The sequence below is a fragment of the Hyperolius riggenbachi genome, chromosome 3 (assembly GCF_040937935.1).
Source record: "Hyperolius riggenbachi isolate aHypRig1 chromosome 3, aHypRig1.pri, whole genome shotgun sequence".
NCBI classification, from domain to species: domain Eukaryota; kingdom Metazoa; phylum Chordata; class Amphibia; order Anura; family Hyperoliidae; genus Hyperolius; species Hyperolius riggenbachi.
In genome coordinates this window covers 491,632,642-491,650,605 of record NC_090648.1, presented here as the reverse complement: position 1 = coordinate 491,650,605, position 17,964 = coordinate 491,632,642, and the positions used below count along the sequence as shown (strand labels likewise).

Genomic DNA, 17,964 nt, shown 5'->3' with positions numbered 1-17,964 from the left:
CGCTTTTGGTATTAACTTTGTTTTTACACTTATAATGCGTTGATTATAGTTATTAGATCCAATGGTAAAAAGAGTGGCACTCTTTCAAAAAGGGGAAGTGGGTGCCCAAGCCTCAATTGATCCTCACACCTCCAGATCACAGTTGCAGCAGACACAATGGAGGCTGGCACTTCCAAAAGTATAAAGCTCTTTATTGTGACATCAATAAAAATGGCTATGCGGCGACAGCCCGCTGTTTCAGGTGTTAGCCCTTTCTCAAGCCGTTACAACCATACAAACATTAACACAAGTGACCCTTTAAATAGTACACATATAGTCCCCCGACCAATGAATTTAAAATACCTACAGCCAATCAGCTCACCAGCATCACATATCGGACCAGAGTGGAAACTGACAACCTAATATGTTAATCCGTCTTCTACGCAAGAAGACCCAAATGGCGTTGTGTTACACACCAGCATAATCACCTATCATTGGCCAAAGAGCGTCAGGTGGTCATGTAAACAGATGACGTCACCGTGGAGCGCTGTACCAGCCTATGTAAGGCAGCCCCATAATGCCTAGCGGGCCATGCCGCTACTCATGCGGCCAAACGTAAACAATGACGCATGCAGCCCCGCCCTCCAAGGCGGAGGCCAGCATACGTCATATGTAAACAAACCACCGTTATACCCTAAAGGCGAACGATCACGCTGTATAAGCGCTACCACAGTAAGCCACCTGCATAAAAACAACACACTCTTACCATACGCTCTGAAGCCAGGGCAGGATAATATACCACTCATTCTCTCCGATGCTGGAAAGCTGAAAGTTCTGTAAAAGAGCAAATAACAGTAAGAAAATGCATCTAGTGCCTATAGAAGGAACATATCTATATACAAAAACCCAGCTCATATTCCCTGTTCAAACCCCACTCTCCTAGCAAACCCAGTCTTCTTATCCACCCCTTCTGAGTAAGGGGTCCACAATAATCCGCATGGAAATATAGACTATGAATGTATTTTGTAGGTACTGATCTTTTGCAGGAACGGATCTTTTGCAGATAATGATCTTTTGAATGTGTACAGCAACTTTGTGTGCAGCATCTTGCAAATATTTCTATCTGATGGGGAGTTCAGCTCAATAGAATAGACTGTGTAGGTGTGGCTCTCATACTACATGGAAGGGGGTAAAATTGGTCTGTGATCTTTCATTTTTCCAAAGACTTTTATCTGATGTGTGTACCGACCTTTATTCTTCTTGCTTCAAGGTTGAGGCACGTACTCTATTAGATAGATAGAAGATGCGGCGTATGCTACGACGCGGGACGGCTAGTAGTCTATATTTCCATGCGGATTATTGTGGACATTTTTCCGCATAAGGGCATAAGCATCCGCATACAATGAATTTTCGATGCTGGTCGAAAACACAAATATTTCTGAAGATTTTCGTGAAAATTCGCCAAAAAACGAAAACAGGATTTTCGATGCGAAAATGACTTAGGCGAAAATTCGCAAGGAACACTGCTACATGCTACATTAGCACTATCCAGGAGCGCCACAGGGAGGATTCCCAATGCCCCCTTTTTATACAACCGGAGGGACCGCGGGAACCACAGCGGCACCCCGGAGGGGGAGGCTAGGTGCCGCAGCCGACCCCCCCCCCCCAAGCGTGGCCAGCGCCAGGGAGAGCCGTCTGCACCCACCTCCCAATATTAAAAACAGGCACTTACCGTAACGTCCATTGCGTTCTGCTACATGCGCATTAATTTTCTCATGGAAAGCATTTTTTGCAGTTTGTATCCTTTGAAAGCAGGTGGTGGATGGCTTGCTCCGGTGGTGTGAGCCCTGGAGTGAGTTGTCTGCACCTGTCCTCCCCCCCCCCCCCCCTCTGGAGTGCTGTATGGCCTAGTGCACACCAGAGCGTTTCCGCTGCGGTTTGCGATCCTCCTGCGGGTGCGGATCCGCTAGGGTAATGTATTTCAATGGGCTGGTGCACACCAGAGCGGGAGGCGTTTTGCAGAAACGCATACTCCCGGGCTGCAGCAGATTTTGGATTGCGGATGCGTTTCTGCCTCAATGTTAAGTATAGGAAAAACGCAAACCGCTCTGAAAAACGGCACTTCAGAGCGGTTTGCCAGGCGTTTTTTGTTACAGTAGCTGTTCAGTAACAGCTTTACTGTAACAATACAGGAAATCTACTACACCAAAACCGCTACACAAAACCGCAAAACGCTAGCTGAAACGCTACAGAAAAAGAAGAAAAAGCGTTTCAAAATCTGCTAGCATTTTGCGGATCTGCTAGCGGTTTTTGGTGTGCACCAGGCCTATGTGAGCCAGCCCTGAGCTCTAAAGCTCGGGGTGACCCATGCTTCACTCCTTTCTCATGTGGTGCCCCCAAGTTAATGCGCATGTAGCAGAACGCAATGGACGTTAAGGTAAGTGCCTGTTTTTAATATTGGGAGGTGGGTGTGGACGGCTCTCCCTGACGCTGGCCACGCTTGGGGGGGGTGTCCTGCGCCTCCCCCTCCGGGGTGTCGCTGTGGTTCCCAGGCAGTGAGAGAGCCTGGGACCCTGTGGTCCCCCCGGTTGTATAAAAGGGGGGCATTGGGAATCCTCCCCGTGGCGCTCCTGGATAGTGCTAATGTAGCATGTAGCAGTGTTGCTTGCGAATTTTCACCTCGAAAATCCCGTTTTCGTTTTTGGCGAATTTTCACGAAAATCTTCAGAAATATTTGCGTTTTCGACCAGCATCGAAAATTCATTGTATGCGGATGCTTATGCCCTTATGCGGAAAAATGTCCACAATAATCCGCATGGAAATTCAAGCTATGCGGACGTTTATACGGAAAATTGCCCGCAATAATGCGCAAGAAACTTCTCTGAATGCGGGCGCTAATGCCCTTATGTGGAAAATGTCCGCAATTATACGCAAGTAATGCGAAAATGACTGGCCTTAGGCGAAAATTAACGTGAAAAAATTAGATGGAAAATTTGCCTGTCAAAACGAAATTAGGCGAAAATTCGGTAAAAATTTATCGAAACAAATTTTTGCATTTTCGCTCATCACTGGCATGTAGCAGGGCGACCGCTTTGCAGTATTGGTTTTTTGACCCTGCATAGTTTGGCATGCAAAAGCAAATGCATATTTGCATGAGCATTGCCTCATGAATAGCCAATTAGGCCAGATTTGCAAAGCCAGACTTGCTAGGGTAGGCCTCTTTTCCACGGACAGTTGATAGGCAGTAACATGCCTCTCAAACTCTTACAACTGCTCACTACTGCCTGGTAACAGCTTGCTGCTGCCTGGAAACTGCTTGTTGCTGCCTGGTATCTGCTCACTGCTGCCTGGTAACTGCTTGCTGCTGCCTGGTAACTGCTTGCTGCTGCCTGGTAACTGCTTGCTGCTGCCTGGTAACTGCTTGCTGCTGCCTGGTAACTGCTCGCTGCTGCCTGGTAACTGCTCGCTGCTGCCTGGTAACTGCTCGCTGCTGCCTGGTAACTGCTCGCTGCTGCCTGGTAAGTGGTAACTGCTCGCTGCTGCCTGGTAACTGCTTGCTGAGCACACAGCTCAACAGTCCGTGGAAAAGAAGCCTAAAACTTGGTGATTGAGCACGCATACATTTTCTCATGCAAAGTACTTCTTCTTCTTGCTCGAATGTTGAGGCACTTACTCTATTATATATATATAGAAGATTTATTACATTATGTGTATTTACACAAAGGTTCTAGGTGTTAGGGATAGGGATAAGGAGAGATATCTGTGACCCTAAAGTTAGGTATAATTGCAGTAAAATACCTGTAAAATCTACCATTCTATTACTATGCTTAATACATGTGTAAATATCGTTTTTGTTATAGACGCTATTTGACGTTTCATTTCAGAATTCGTTTACTGTTATAGACGGTATTTTGCCATTTCATTTCCGTTTATTTAATCTATTTAGCACTACATTATCGTTTATAACCTCTTAAACGAAAAAATATGGTTTTGCATTCAAACTTACAATTTCGGCTACACCCCGCGCCCTTTTTTCCAGGCGCCCTTTTTTGATACACGCGTTCGCCTGACCTAGATCCAATACAACAGATCTCGGACATTATGCCTCAGGCTATCTGACGCCGTCAGGTTGCCCCCCACACTGTCCATGAGCTGAGTGTTGCCCTGGTGCATATCTGGGAAGATAGCCCTCCTGGACATCATGGTCCATATGCAATTACATTTTTCTGCTGAGTTATCTCCTTGGAGATCATTTTCATATTCTTTTTAAAATAACTTTTGAATTATTTCTTTGAGCTCTGGGGTGTTTGTTTTTTCCCAGTTTCTGGTAATGGCGATTTTTGTGGCCAGCATTAACTTTGCAATAATGTGTCTGTATGGCTTGGAAATCCTCTCAATATCTAGATTGAATAGCGCCAGACCTGGATTTGGGGTTATTCTATAGGCAGTAAATCTATATAAATAAGTAAAGCACTGATTCCACACTTTGCACTTGATGTAGGGGCATTCCCACCATATGTGAAAGATTGAACATATCTTTGCCAATATACATAGTGATACTAAAAATGTACTGAAAAATGGGAACTTTGGCTAAACTCCCACCCCCTTATAGACTAATCACACTGCAATACAATATAATATAAGTCTGAGATGACTATGTTACGCAGTGGCGTAGCTAAGGAGCTGCGGGCCCCGATGCAAGTTTTACATTGGGCCCCCCAAGCACTCTATACACAAAAATTGATATGGCGCACCAAAACCTGCCAATGGTAACTACAGTGTCAGAGGTGCAAGAAGGGGATGGGGAACAGTTTGTTAATGATCACCAATATTCAAAGTATCTATAGAAGTGATTATTATGAGCACAGGACCAATAGAGAGCTAATACCGCAGTTGAGGGAGGGCCCTTCGGGGCCCCTCTGGCACAAGGGCCCCGATGCGGTCGCAACCTCTGCACCCCCCTATTGCTACGCCCCTGATGTTACGGTTTGAAACAAATTTACAAAGTTCTCCATCTGGATGACAAATTCAGCTACAATACTACAGAGACATATTCTTCTTCAGTTTTGTTTAACTGTCTTGTTTATTAGTTTAGAATATAGTCCATTACTTGGACTAAATTATTGTTTAGTTATACAAAAACGTGGTATCAACTGCCTGCAATTTAGCATACCGTTTTATACTGTCAACGACTTGTTAAACTGTTGAAATGTTTTGACATGATTATTACCACAATAAAATATTTTGAAAACAAAATAACTCTTAAGCATTGTACAATTGAAAAAGTACCCAAAAGTTGGTGAAAATGTAGTATCAAAATTGAATTGAGTATTTTCTATTTTATTACAAGGGTCCATATGCAATTCACGTTTTCTCCTGAGTTTTCACCCAGGTTATATTTTCACAACTTGTAAATAAAATGCCTTTTACACCACCAGAAAGAAAACAAATACTCAAAATAATTTTGACAGTACTTTCTCAACTACTTTTTGGTACTTTTTCCATTGCAAAGTGCTGGAAAGTTATTTTAAATTGATGATGAAAAATTATCTCCTAGGAGAAAAGGAGAAAAGTGAGGTCCATACTAGGGGCTTGATTCACTAAACCGTGATAACTGATATCACGATCACGCTAGCTTGTTGCACGTAATGTTTTTTGCGCGCAAACACGAATTTTTGCGCGCAAACGCGGCCATTTTTGCACGAAAATTTGAGTAAAAAGGATAGCGCAGCAGTGAGATCAGTGATCGCAGTTTAGTGAATCAAGCCCCAGGTACGTTAACGTATCCGTGGCTGTTTTTCAGGCCGGATTAAAACCGGAGTCACGGATACCAGTGTTTTAGATAGCAGCTGTCTTCACCCATAAAAAAAACCCAGATCCGTCTGCGTTTGAGGGGACTTGTTTTCAAAACCTGAACGGAAGGTCCAGATCTGCTGCATTTTCATGCAATGGATCTGGATCCTGATACACGCAGTGGTAGTGGCAGGCAATAGAAAAATGGACCCCCCTCTACACAGGCAGATTTGGACACAGAAACTGATCCGTTTCTGTCTCACAGCCTGTGGGGGGAGAGGGGGTCGCCATGCTGGAGGGGTATAGCAGGCAGGACGGGGGTGTCAGCTATCAGCGGGGAGGGGTGACGTGTCTCCCCCTCCCTCACCTGGGTCCTTCGTCCCCGCTACCCCCTCCAGCTACATGCCGCAAAACTTGTTCAAATGTATAGCAGCGGGGAGTGGGGAGCTTACCTTCTCCTCCTACTTCCTCCGTTCGCCGCGTCACTGCCTGCAATGCTGCCCTCTGAAGAATAGAGGGCGGTATTGCAGGCAGTGACGCGGCGAGAGGAGGAAGTGGAGAGAAGGCAAGCTCGCCGCCACTATACAGTGTAACAAGTTTTGCGGCATGTAGCTGAAGGGGTAGCGGGGACGGGGGACCATTGCTGACCGCTGCTACCCCCGTCCTGCCTGCTATACCCCTCCAGCATGATGGCTGCCTCTCCCCCACGGCTGGGCATACTGTACGTTTCCACGGATTGGAAATGTATGCTACAAAAATGCATTTCTGGGAAAACGGGGGGAGAAAAAACAAGTTTTGAAAAAGCGGATCATCCCATTAGGAGAATCCCTAATTCTGCAGCGCTGGGTCCCTCTCGCCTTGCAGCGCTGGGTCCCTGGTTCGAATCCCAGCCAGGGAACTATCTGCAAAGAGTTTGTATGTTCTCTCCGTGTCTGCGTGGGTTTCCCCCGGGCACTACGGTTTCCTCCCACATTCCAAAAACATACGGATAAGTTAATTGGCTCCCCCTAAAATTGGCCCTAGACTACAGTACTTACACTTCATAATATAGACATATGGCAATGGTAGGGATTAGATTGTGAGCTCCTATGAGGGACAGTTAACAACAAGACTATATATATATATATATATATATATATATATATATATATATATATATATATATATATATATATATATATATATATATATATATATATATATATACACTGTACAGCGCTGCGTAATATGTCGGCGCTATATAAATGCTAAATAATAATAATAATAATAATCCCCCGATGTTGTCAGGCATGCATACAAGCATGTGGGGGCCACACAACAGATGAGTTTGGTTTTGATTTAGTACAGTGAAATTTTGACAAAATGGACCAGCCTGACACCCTAATTTTTGGATAGTCTTTGAACTCATCCCTCTGTAGGTTGATTATTTTCATTTCCATGAAAAGATGCGGCGCCCATTCTTTCCTAGCACATCACCCCATCCACATCAGTATTAAATAGATATCCAGCATGATTCTTTCACATTCAGATCTTATGTGTTCTCTAAGTGTTCCTTTAATTTTTTGAGCTGTGTATAAATATGCTAAATCGACTACTTAATGCCCCGCCCCTTAATTATAATTGGCAAAATAATCCATTATCAGTTGTATTCCCCTGCATGGTTCTGAAACCCCCCCCCCCCCCCCACACACACACCTCCAACCCTCTCACCAGAGCAGGATTATCCACCTGGCAACCTAGGCAGGTGCCTGGGGCCTAGTGGGTGTCAAGGGGCTCACCTTTCACCTTCTCTGGCCTCTATTTATTTCAGATTACCAAAAGGACCACAAGGGGGCGCCAAATCATCTACCTTGCCTAGGGCCCTATTACATCTTACTTCATCTTTGCCTATTGCTATTGTTTAGTCCAGAGATCTGCAAACTTGGCTCTCCAGCTGTTAAGGAACTACAAGTCCCACAATGCATTGCAGGAGTCTGACAGCCACAGTCATGATTCATAAAGGCAAATGCATTGTGGGACTTGTAGTTCTTTAACAGCTGGAGAGACAAGTTTGCAGATCACTGGTTTAGTCTGTGAACTGAGGTGCAACCACAGCATGATTGCGGTGAAGAGAACTGATTTTATTGATGTCAATGTCCCTGTGCGTGAGTTTTTACCCAAATAAGCGTGAAGTAAAAGATGTGCATCTTTATCATACCAGACGGTTAATGGTGGGGGGTGGTATGGTGGGAAAAGTGCGGAGTGTCTGAGGGAAATTGTATAGGCTACTGTGGGGAATTTTGGCGGAGGCGCTATACAATTGCAGGTGCTGGGGACAACCACCTTGAATCCTGCGGCTAAAATTGTGGCTTCAAGTGCTTTAAATTTCCCTCAGTAGCCGAGATTAGTAACTCCTGCGGCTCCCGATATTTTGCAATTTTTTTAATGGTTATGGGGAGGGGCAGATAAATAGGTGTCGTGAAGGGATTTGGTTAGGCATCAACGGGGAAGGGAGGGGGGGGGGTGTTGGGGTCTTGTAAGGTTAGGCATCCAAAGGGGAAGGAGTTAGGCATTGGACAAGGGTCGTTAGGGTTAGGCATTGGAGGGGTGGTGATTAGGATTAGGCATTGGAGGGGTGGTGATTAGGATTAGGCATTGGAGGGGGGTGGTAAGGGATAGACATTGGAGGAAAGGGGGGGGGGTTAGAGTTAGGCATTGGAGGGGGGTGGTTAGGGTTAGGTATTGGAGGGTGGTGATTGGGCATCGGAGGGGAAGGGGTGGTTAGGGTTTGGCATCAAGGGGGGAGGGGTGGTTATAGTTAGGCATTGGAGGGGAGGTGGTTAGGGTTAGGCATCGGTGGGGTGTGGCTAGGGTTAGGCATAGAGGGAGGTGGTTAGGATTAGTGGGGTGGGGGTGGTTAGAGTTAGGCATTGGAAGGGGGGTGGTTAGAGTTAGGCATTGGAGGGGGGTTAGTTAGAATTAGGCATTGGAGGGGGGATTGGTTAGAGTTAGGCATTGGAGAGGGGTAGTTAGAGTTAGGCATTGGAGGGGGGGTTGGTTAGAGTTAGGCATTGGAGGGGGGGTTGGTTAGAGTTAGGCATTGGAGGGGTGGTTGGTTCGAGTTAGGCACTGGAGGGGGGATTGGTTAGAGTTAGGCATTGGAAGGGGTGGTGGTTAGAGTTAGGCACTGGAGGGGGGGGAGGGGTTGGTTAGAGTTAGGCATTTGAGGGGGGGTTGATTAGAGTTAGACATTGGAGGGGGGGTTGGTTAGAGTTAGGCATTGGAGGGGTGGTTGGTTAGAGTTAGGCACTGGAGGGGGGATTGGTTAGAGTTAGGCATTGGAAGGGGGGTGGTTAGAGTTAGGCATTGGCGGGAGAGGGTTTTATGTGAGCGTAAGGTTAGATTTAGCTGCAGTACAATATCAGTATAATTTACCAGTATTTTACTCTCGGAATTAGCACTGCATTGTAGTAGAATGCTGGTCTTTTGGAATGCTTAGAAAGCCTGTTAGAAGTCACAGAGATGTGTCGGTATTGAACACAGTCAGGGCCCTTTTCCACTACAGCGTTTGCGATTGCTTAATCGCAAAACCGCAAACCGCTAGTGATTTGTCAAATCGCTACAGTTTGCTTTTAGCATAGGAATCGCGGTAGGTCATTTCCACTACCGCGATTCGTTTTTGACCGGATCGCGATCGCGCGGCGGAGCGATTATTGCCGCGATTTTGCTATGCAGTGCATAGCATAGCAAAATCGCGGCCGCGAACGTCGGGGAATCGCCGGTAATTGCGATTCAGCAATCGCTAGCGTTCAGCGTGAACGCTAGCGATTGCTAGTGGAAAAGGGCCCTCAGGGTGTCACTTATATTCACCATTATTCCTCCTCAAACTGTTTCTTCCAGGACAGCATGTCACACCAGGACAGGAGATTATATTCCTCGTAGTGCCTAATGAGAGAGAGATTCCCACACGTGCGGAGGCCTCAGAAACGGAGCATTGTCCGCAGGGTCACACATGGATGCCCGCGCATTCACCGCCTGATAGCAGCCAATGTGCGGGAAATCAACTCTGTAATGAAAATGAAAATTGAATGTGAAATAAAAGCAGCCTGTGTATAACCGGGACCATGTCTGGGGGGGGGGAGACACCTCCTCTCGCCATAAACAGGAAATCAAGCAGAAAATTATGACTGCAGGGAGGATCTCCACTGCCGGCTCAGATAACTTTATTTGTTTAGACAGACAAGACAAATAACATTTATATTGCGCTTTTCTCCTGGAGGCCTCGAAGTGCCAGAGCTGCAGCCACTAGGGGTGCGCTGTATAGGCAGTAGCAGTGCTATGCTTGGTACACACAATGCAATTTTCTGGCAGATTCAGCCAGATCGATTTTTTTCCAACATGTCCGATCTGAATTTCTATACCTTTTCCGATTAATTTAAAGTGAACCAGAGACGAAGCACCCTCACCTTCCTTTTAATTTACCATATATATCAGTGGGAACATTACAGAAAACACCTACTCTGCTCTCTGTTTCATCCTTCACTGCTCAGCTTGTCTGTTATCAGCGCTGATAAAATCCCTGACTGAGCATTCAGTCTGGCTTTGCTCAGGAATCATTATAGCTGAGTTGTTATAGCAGAGCCAGAAGGGGGCAGGCTTGGGCTTGAAAGGACTTCAGAGAAGACAGACTCCGCTATAGCGATTCCTGAGCAAAGCCAGACTGAATGCTCAGTCAGGGATTTTATCAGGGCTGATAACAAGCAGGCTGAGCAGTGAAGAATGAAACAGAGAGCAGGGTAGGTGTTTTCTCTAGTATTCCCACTGATATATATGGTAAATTCATGAGGGTGCATCATCTCTGGTTCACTTTAAAGAGACTCTGAAGTCTCCCTAAAATGAGGTTTTTATTTTAAAAACCTCATTACCATTATAGTTCGACCTAAAACACCGCAGAACCGTGGTTAAAAACCCCCTCGATCACCCCAAACTCACGGGGGTACAGGGCAGGAGAAATCCACGACTTTCTTGGTCGTGGACTTTGCTTGCGCCTCTATGCGCGTCAATCAGCGCGTATCTCCGCCTCTCCCTCGCCCCTCTCAGTGAAGGTAGACTGAGAGGGGCGGGGGAGAGGCGGCGATCGGCGCTGATTGACGCGCATAGAGGCAGAGCTGTGCTGCCTCTATGCGGAAGTTGCCTCCGTGTACCCCCGTGTGTTTGGGGTGATCGAGGGGGTTTTCAGCCGCGGTTCTGCGGTGTTTTAGGTCGGACTATAATGGTAATGAGGTTTTTAAACTAAAAACCTCATTATAGGGAGACTTCAGAGTCTCTTTAAGTAACACTTTAAAGGGAAGATCCGAGGGGAAAAAAAAGTTCTACTTACCCGGGGCTTCCTCCAGCCTCTGATATGTCCCTCGCCACAGCTCCGGTGTGCCAGGGTCCCCTCCTCGTCAGGTCGGTAACTTCTGCACCTTCTTTAGCACACAGCCGCTTGCGATCGCGCTTGTGTGGCTTGGAGCATTCTGCACATGTACAGTATTTCTGTGCCTGCGCAGAACGCTCTAGGCCACTTGATCACAGGCGGCGCGACCACACGCTCGCGCAGATGCAAAAAGATGCCGACCTGACGAGGTCAGCATCTGCAATGGAGGAGACCCCGGCACACCGGAGCTGCGGCAAAGGAACATATCAGCTGCAAGGGGCTGGAGGAAGCCCCGGGTAAGTAGAACTTTTTTTTTTCCCTCGGATTTTCCCTTTAAAGAACACCTGTGATGAAAAAAGAGCCCCTGCTCATAATGATGCTTCCTCCATCCTTTGCTGCAGCCTCAGTCCAGCGCTGGCAACCCCTGAACAGCAGTGCAGACTCCAGCATCATAACAACCCTGTGAGAGCATTGTGCAGGTGCACTTGCTGCTTTTGTTCAGGTTTAGGTAGAAATAGGCGAGCCCGATTGGACCTGCTCTACTGCGCAGGCATAGACACCTCGTACCTGCGCAGTAGAGCGGATCCGATTGGTCTCGGATTTTTGGGGGCCGCCAGGGATGGATCAGGGCTGCAGGAGAGGACGGTGGAAGCCTCATTAGGATCCAGAGGCGTCCCCCTCCCGAGGTAAGTACACACCACTGGGGATCCTTTTTTTTGTTAGAGGTTTACTTTAACATTTAAAGGAATACTGGGGGGGGTTCGGGGAAAATTAGTTGAACTTACCCGGGGCTTCTAATGGTCCCCCGCAGAGATCCTGTGCCCGTGCAGCCACTCACCGATGCTCCGGCCCCGCCTCCGGTTCACTTCTGGAATTTCAGACTTTAAAGTCTGAATACCACTGCGCCTGCTTTGCATGTCCTCGCTCCTGCTGATGTCACCAGGAGCGTACTGCGCAGGCTCAGTATGGTCTGTGTCTGCGCAGCACACTCCTGGTGACATCTAGAGATGGCCCGAACCGGGTTCGCGAACCTCCCACGAAAGTCCGGTTTACGCGAACTTTCGCGAACCGCAATAGACTTCAATGGGGAACTTTGAAAACTAGAAAAATGTATGCTGGCCACAAAAGTGATGGAAAAGATATTTCAAGGGGTCTAACACCTGGAGGGGGGCATGGCGGAGTGGGATACACGCCAAAAGTCCCCGGGAAAAATCCAGATTGGATGCAAAGCAGCTTTTTAAGAGCAGAAATCACATTGAATGCTAAATTGCAGGCCTAAAGTGCTTTAAAACATCTTGCATGTGTATACATCAATCAGGGAGTGTAATTAGAGTACTGCTTCACACTGACACACCAAACTCACTGTGTAACGCACCGCAAACAGCTGTTTGTGCAGTGACGGCCATGCTGGACTGGTGCGCACCATGGCCAGAGTGCAGGCCATGGCGGTTTTCAAGCCCATATGGTGGCTGGGCTGTGGTAGCTCAATGATAGAACAACAGTGACTGTCCAGCTGATCAAATTTGGTCTGTCCACAATGAAGCAACAACCTTATTATCTTGGGTGTGCCACCCCTGAGACACTCATATAGCCGGCGGTCATTGCTTCATTGTGATACGCAAGCCCCTTCACCACGGCAAGGTAATGATCACGAAGGGGAATTGACACATGTACATGCCTTTTGTTTTGTTGTTGCAGCTGCACTGCAGCCATAAAAATTAGGCAGGCATGTATACGCACCAGAAAATGTTTTATAGCTGCATATCAGGAATCCGCCTGGAGTTCTGGACCCTGTTGGTGGTGGCGGAGAAGGCAGTCAAGTGGCCTGCGGGCAGATATGCTGTGTGGGGAGTGACTTGGGGCAGGCAGTCACGGCGTGCAGCACTGTCCCAGGGAAGTGTGAGCGGTTTTCTGGTGACTTCTATTCTGTGCAGGCAGAGATGCTGTGTGTGGGGACTGACTTAGTCTTCGGGCAGGCCTGAGCATGCTTTGCAGACCAGGCATCCGTGATCAGATGGACCCTTGACCCAACGCTGTGTGCCAGAGATGTCACCACTTGCCTTTCAACATCACGGTACAGTTTAGGTATCGCCTTTTTTGAGAAAAAATTGCGGCCTGGTATCTTCCACTGCGGTGTGTGGCTTTGCTTTTGTGTTCTGCTTTTCATCCCATTGCAGTTTTTGCTTTGTAATCATGTGCCTTCGTAAGGTAGTTGTCCTTACACGGGTCTTGGTCTTTCCACGGCTCAATTTTCGGTGGCAGAGAGTACAGATGGCATTGCTCTCATCTGAGGCAGACACACAAAAAAAAATATCCACACCGCTGACGCTGAGCCCTGGGGTGATGGCACTTTGGCGGTGGAGGCCGACTGAGTGTTAAGTGGGGTGCCAGAATCAGAGCAGGAGGAGGAAGATATGTCACGCTTACATGGGGAAGCTGAGAAAGATGAGGTGTTCTGCGTTAAATAGTCAACTACGTCCTGACAATATTAGGGGTTGATGGCACGTGCCTTCTTCTGAACACTGTACTTTGGTCGCATGCCGCCCAACACCACGACAGCGCAACCTGGAACAGACCTGCCAGGTGGCCTGCCTCTGCCTTTTGTTTTGTTCATATTGGAGGGGGGGGGGATGAAGTGAAAGGTATGCACTGACTTGACTAATACAATGTGCAGTCACACAGGTGCAGTTAACAGGTATGCACGGAGTGGTATATCACACTGCGTGCACTCACATAGGTAGGTGGGGGCACTGAACACAACAGGTAGGTATATACAGTAATGGGTATTACAATGTGCACCTGTCATACACAGACAGGTAGCGGACAGGCACAGTGACACTGCGTGCACTCAGCTCATGTAGGTAGGTGGGTGCACTGTGAACAACAGGTAGGTAGGTATATGCAGTATTGGGTACTACAATGTGCACCTGTCGCACACAGACAGGTAGCGGACAGGCACAGTGACACTGCGTGCGCTCAGCTCATGTAGGTAGGTGGGTGCACTGTGAACAACAGGTAGGTAGGTATATGCAGTACTGGGTATTACAATGTGCACCTGTCACACACACAGGTAGTCACTGAATGTGCTGGGCCTGGCACATTCAGAGGGAATATACACAGTATGAATTATCAAGGCTGTCTATGCAACACAAGTGTCAGTGGGACACACAGAAAAAAAAATAGATCACAAGAACAAGATTAGCTCTCGAAAGAGCTGTTGTGGGGTGCTATTTTAGCAATAGGAATCGGCAAGGAGCAAGCTAACAAGCCTACAAGTGCCTAACTAATCTTTCCCTATGAGAGTCTGCAGCAGCAGCAGCAGCTGTCTCTTCTCTATTTACTGCAGGCACACGAGTGAGTAAAATGTCTGACGCTGCCTGCCTTTTATAAGGGGGGAGTGGCTCCAGGAGGGAATGTAGCCTGATTGGCTACAATGTGCCTGCTGACTGTGATGTAGAGGGTCAAAGTTGACCCTAATGGTGCATTATGGGGGCGAACCGAACTTCCGCAAAAGTTTGCGGTTCTCCGCGATCGCGAACCCCCGGAAGTTCGACGGGAACCGCTCGATTGCGCACTGTTCGGGCCATCTCTAGTGAAATCAGCGGGAGCAAGGACACGGCAATGCAGGCGCAGTGGTTTTCAGACTTTTGGAAATTGGAAATTTGGAAGTTGGAAATTCCAGAAGTGAACCAGAGGCGGGGCCGGAGCATCGGTGAGTGGCTGTGCGGGCACAGGATGTCTGCGGGGGACCATTAGAAGCCCCGGGTAAGCTTATTTTCCCCCGACGCCCTACAGTATTCGTTTAAATACCTTGCTTTTTTGATGTTTGGTAAGTTTCTTCTGTAATGTGAGGGTTTTAAAATTCAGTGTAGAAGTTACCCCCAAGGTCTTTTTTGCTTGTGTATGTGGCACGTGACTAATAACATTTTGCTATAAGTAAAAAAATGATCCCTTTTGTTGAGAAAAACAAAAGTTTGCTTTCCTAAAACAGAAAGAATTTGCGATAATTCAGGTTGGAGTGAGCTTGAGATGTCTCCCAGTGCTTCACTGCTGAATATATGCAAATTAACCACTGATACCCTTAGAAGCTAAACACACCTCCAGAACCGCTGGAATGCAATGATGTGTCATTTTGTTAATTTGTACAGAGCCATAATAATCCAACATGCATACAGACTGTTTCGGATTGTTTGATCCTCATCAGTGCATGGCATGGATTAATTTGGCTCTATGGAGTAGGGCTTGTGAATCCGAGAGGGACAGACTAACCAGCAAGCTCATGGTGACCCAGAACTCATTGGAGTGTGTAAGGGACTACAATGGTCCTAAAAGCCCCCTTACTAAGATGTTAAGAAAAACAAAAGTTTGCTTTCCTAAAACAGAAAGAATTTGCAATAATTCAGGTTGGAGTGAGCTTGAGATGTCTCCCAGAGCAACACTGCTGAATATATGCAAATTAACCATTGTACCCTTAGAAGCTAAACGCACCTCCAGAACCGCTGGAATGCAATGATGTGTCAGCTTGTTAATTTGTACAGAGCCATAATAATCCAACATGCATACAGGCTGTTTCGGATTGTTTGATTATGTTGAGTAACCGTACTTCTTTTTTTTTTCTTTGGGCTGCCGTGGCACTAGGAGGCGCTAGCTCACACGTCCGGATGACAGAAGTCCTGGTTAGATTATTATGCTGACAGCAATGTAAATGTGTCACTTGAGAAATAACAGAAATTGAAGAACGCTATCTCTCCCTCCCATTAATGAAAAACCATAAATTTAAGTAGGGACATTAGTGCGGCGGCGGCGGGAGCAGACGCCAAGCTGTCCATCACATGATGGGAATGTTAAGTTGTAATGAAGGATAGACACTGATATCGCCGCGCATCTATAATAGAATCTGCTTGAACAGAGAACGTGACCCGGGAAAATATTCAGCTGCTGCTCGCCAATGATAATAGATATTTACTGTATCGGAACGCGACACGGCGGCGACTCCTCCAGGCAGCTGCAAAATGTGAGCAGCGCTTTTAAAGGGAACCTAAACTGAGAGTGATATGGATGTTTCCTTTTAAACAATACCAGTTGCCTGGCAGTCCTGCTGATCTCTTTGGCTGCAGTAGTGGCTGAATCACACACCTGAAATTATCAATTGAGCCATGAGCGGCTCGATTGATTAGAAACAACTCACCATGTATGCCCAGCATAAAATAAACTGATTCTGATTCTGAAACAAGCATGCAGCAAATCCAGCCTGACTTCAGTCAGAGCACCTGATCTGCATGCTTGTTGAGGGGCTGTGGCTAAAAGTATTAGTGACACAGGATCAGCAGGAGAGTCCGGCAACCGGTATTATTTTAAAAGGAAAAATCCATATCCTTCTCAGTTTAGGTTCCATTTAAGGGTCTGACGGAACTCTGGATTTAGCAACTTAATGCCTATAGGTGTCCATACACTCGTTAGATTAGCAGCAGATAGATCATCAGATAGATCTCTGATCTATCTGATGTGTTTAGGAATATTTTTTACTAGGAACAGATTTCCAATAGATTTCAGTATGAAATCTATTGAAAATCGATCTGATGGCATTTTTTTGCCTTCAGATTTCCATTAGGTCCAATGCAAAATGATAAGCAATCTCAACAGATCTTCCTAAATGTTCCAACATGTCAGATCAATCGAAAGCGGCCGCAAATCGATTGATTGGTCAATCGATCGCAAATCGATTTTGATCGATCGTTAATTGAGTGTATGGGCCCCTTATTACACACCATACAATTTTCTGTAAGATTTTTCTGTTTAGGTGGCCATACATGTATTGATTTGCAGAAGATTCGACCATCAGATAGATTTCTGTCAGATGCCTGTCAAGTCGAATCTGAGAGGAATCTATCTGATGTGTGCTACACAGTAGCAACAGATTTCTATTGGAAATCGATCTGAATGCATTATTGCACCATTAGATCCAATGCAACTCTATGGGCCATCCATCTGCTGCCAGCAGCGGATTGACCTAGATCTTCCATCCTGTCAGATAGATCAAATCCATGGAAATTGATTGAAAATCGGACACAAATCGATTTGATAGATTTGAAAGAATCGCTTTCTGATTGATCGATTGATTCTATAGAATCGATCGATGGCTGATATCGACCAGTGTATGGGCCCCTTTAGATTTTCTGTAAGATTTTCTGTATTTAGATTATTTTCTGTAATGCTGGGCATACACGGCTCGTTTGTGCACCGGTATCGAGCCGCTGGCTCGATACCAGCACGTCCCTGCGGGTGCACAGATCGATTCGTGCTTGTCCCTGCGGGCGCTTCCTTATCTGACGCTCGTTTCTTCCATTGTCCGCCCGCGGGGATCAAACACGGTATCGATCCGGCGCGGTGATCAGACACGTCGGAAATGATCAATTGAGCCATGAGCGGCTCGATTGATTAGGAACAACTCACCCTGTATGCCCAGCATAAAGTACTGGTAGAGACTGGTCATTATCTCTGGTGCATTGTCTTCTGGTTACCTCCTGCTGAGTAGAACAATGCCTAATTGCACGGCAGACAGATGGTAAGATAGATAATTTCCCACATGTTGGAAATTATCTATCTGGCAGGTAAATCTAATATAAAAAAAAAAGTTCTATTAGTGGCACGAAAAGGAGGTAAAATTAATTTGGGTGATAAGTTGTATGAGCGAGCAATAACTCGTTAAAGTGCTGAATTGTAAAAAATCGCCTGGTCACCCTCGGGGGGGGGGGGGGGGGGGGGGCTGCTTTCGGCGGAGGGAGTTGTAAACC

The 17,964-nt window shown here is 46.6% G+C and overlaps 1 protein-coding gene and 1 long non-coding RNA gene across 3 annotated transcripts in view; one reads left to right on the top strand and one right to left on the bottom strand.

The window, feature by feature from the left end:
- The window catches only part of LOC137564390 (uncharacterized), a 160,235-nt gene that overhangs the window by 3,967 nt on the left and 138,304 nt on the right, over positions 1 to 17,964 (top strand). The gene's annotated exons all lie outside the window — the stretch shown is intronic.
- The window catches only part of NUP50 (nucleoporin 50), a 65,025-nt gene that overhangs the window by 37,391 nt on the left and 9,670 nt on the right, over positions 1 to 17,964 (bottom strand). The window contains exon 2 of one of the 2 annotated variants that reach the window (XM_068278196.1): positions 746 to 813. The exons of the other annotated variant lie outside the window; for it this stretch is intronic. The gene's annotated coding sequence lies outside the window, so the exon portion shown is untranslated. The remainder of the gene's footprint in view (positions 1 to 745; positions 814 to 17,964) is intronic. 2 annotated transcript variants of the gene reach the window in all.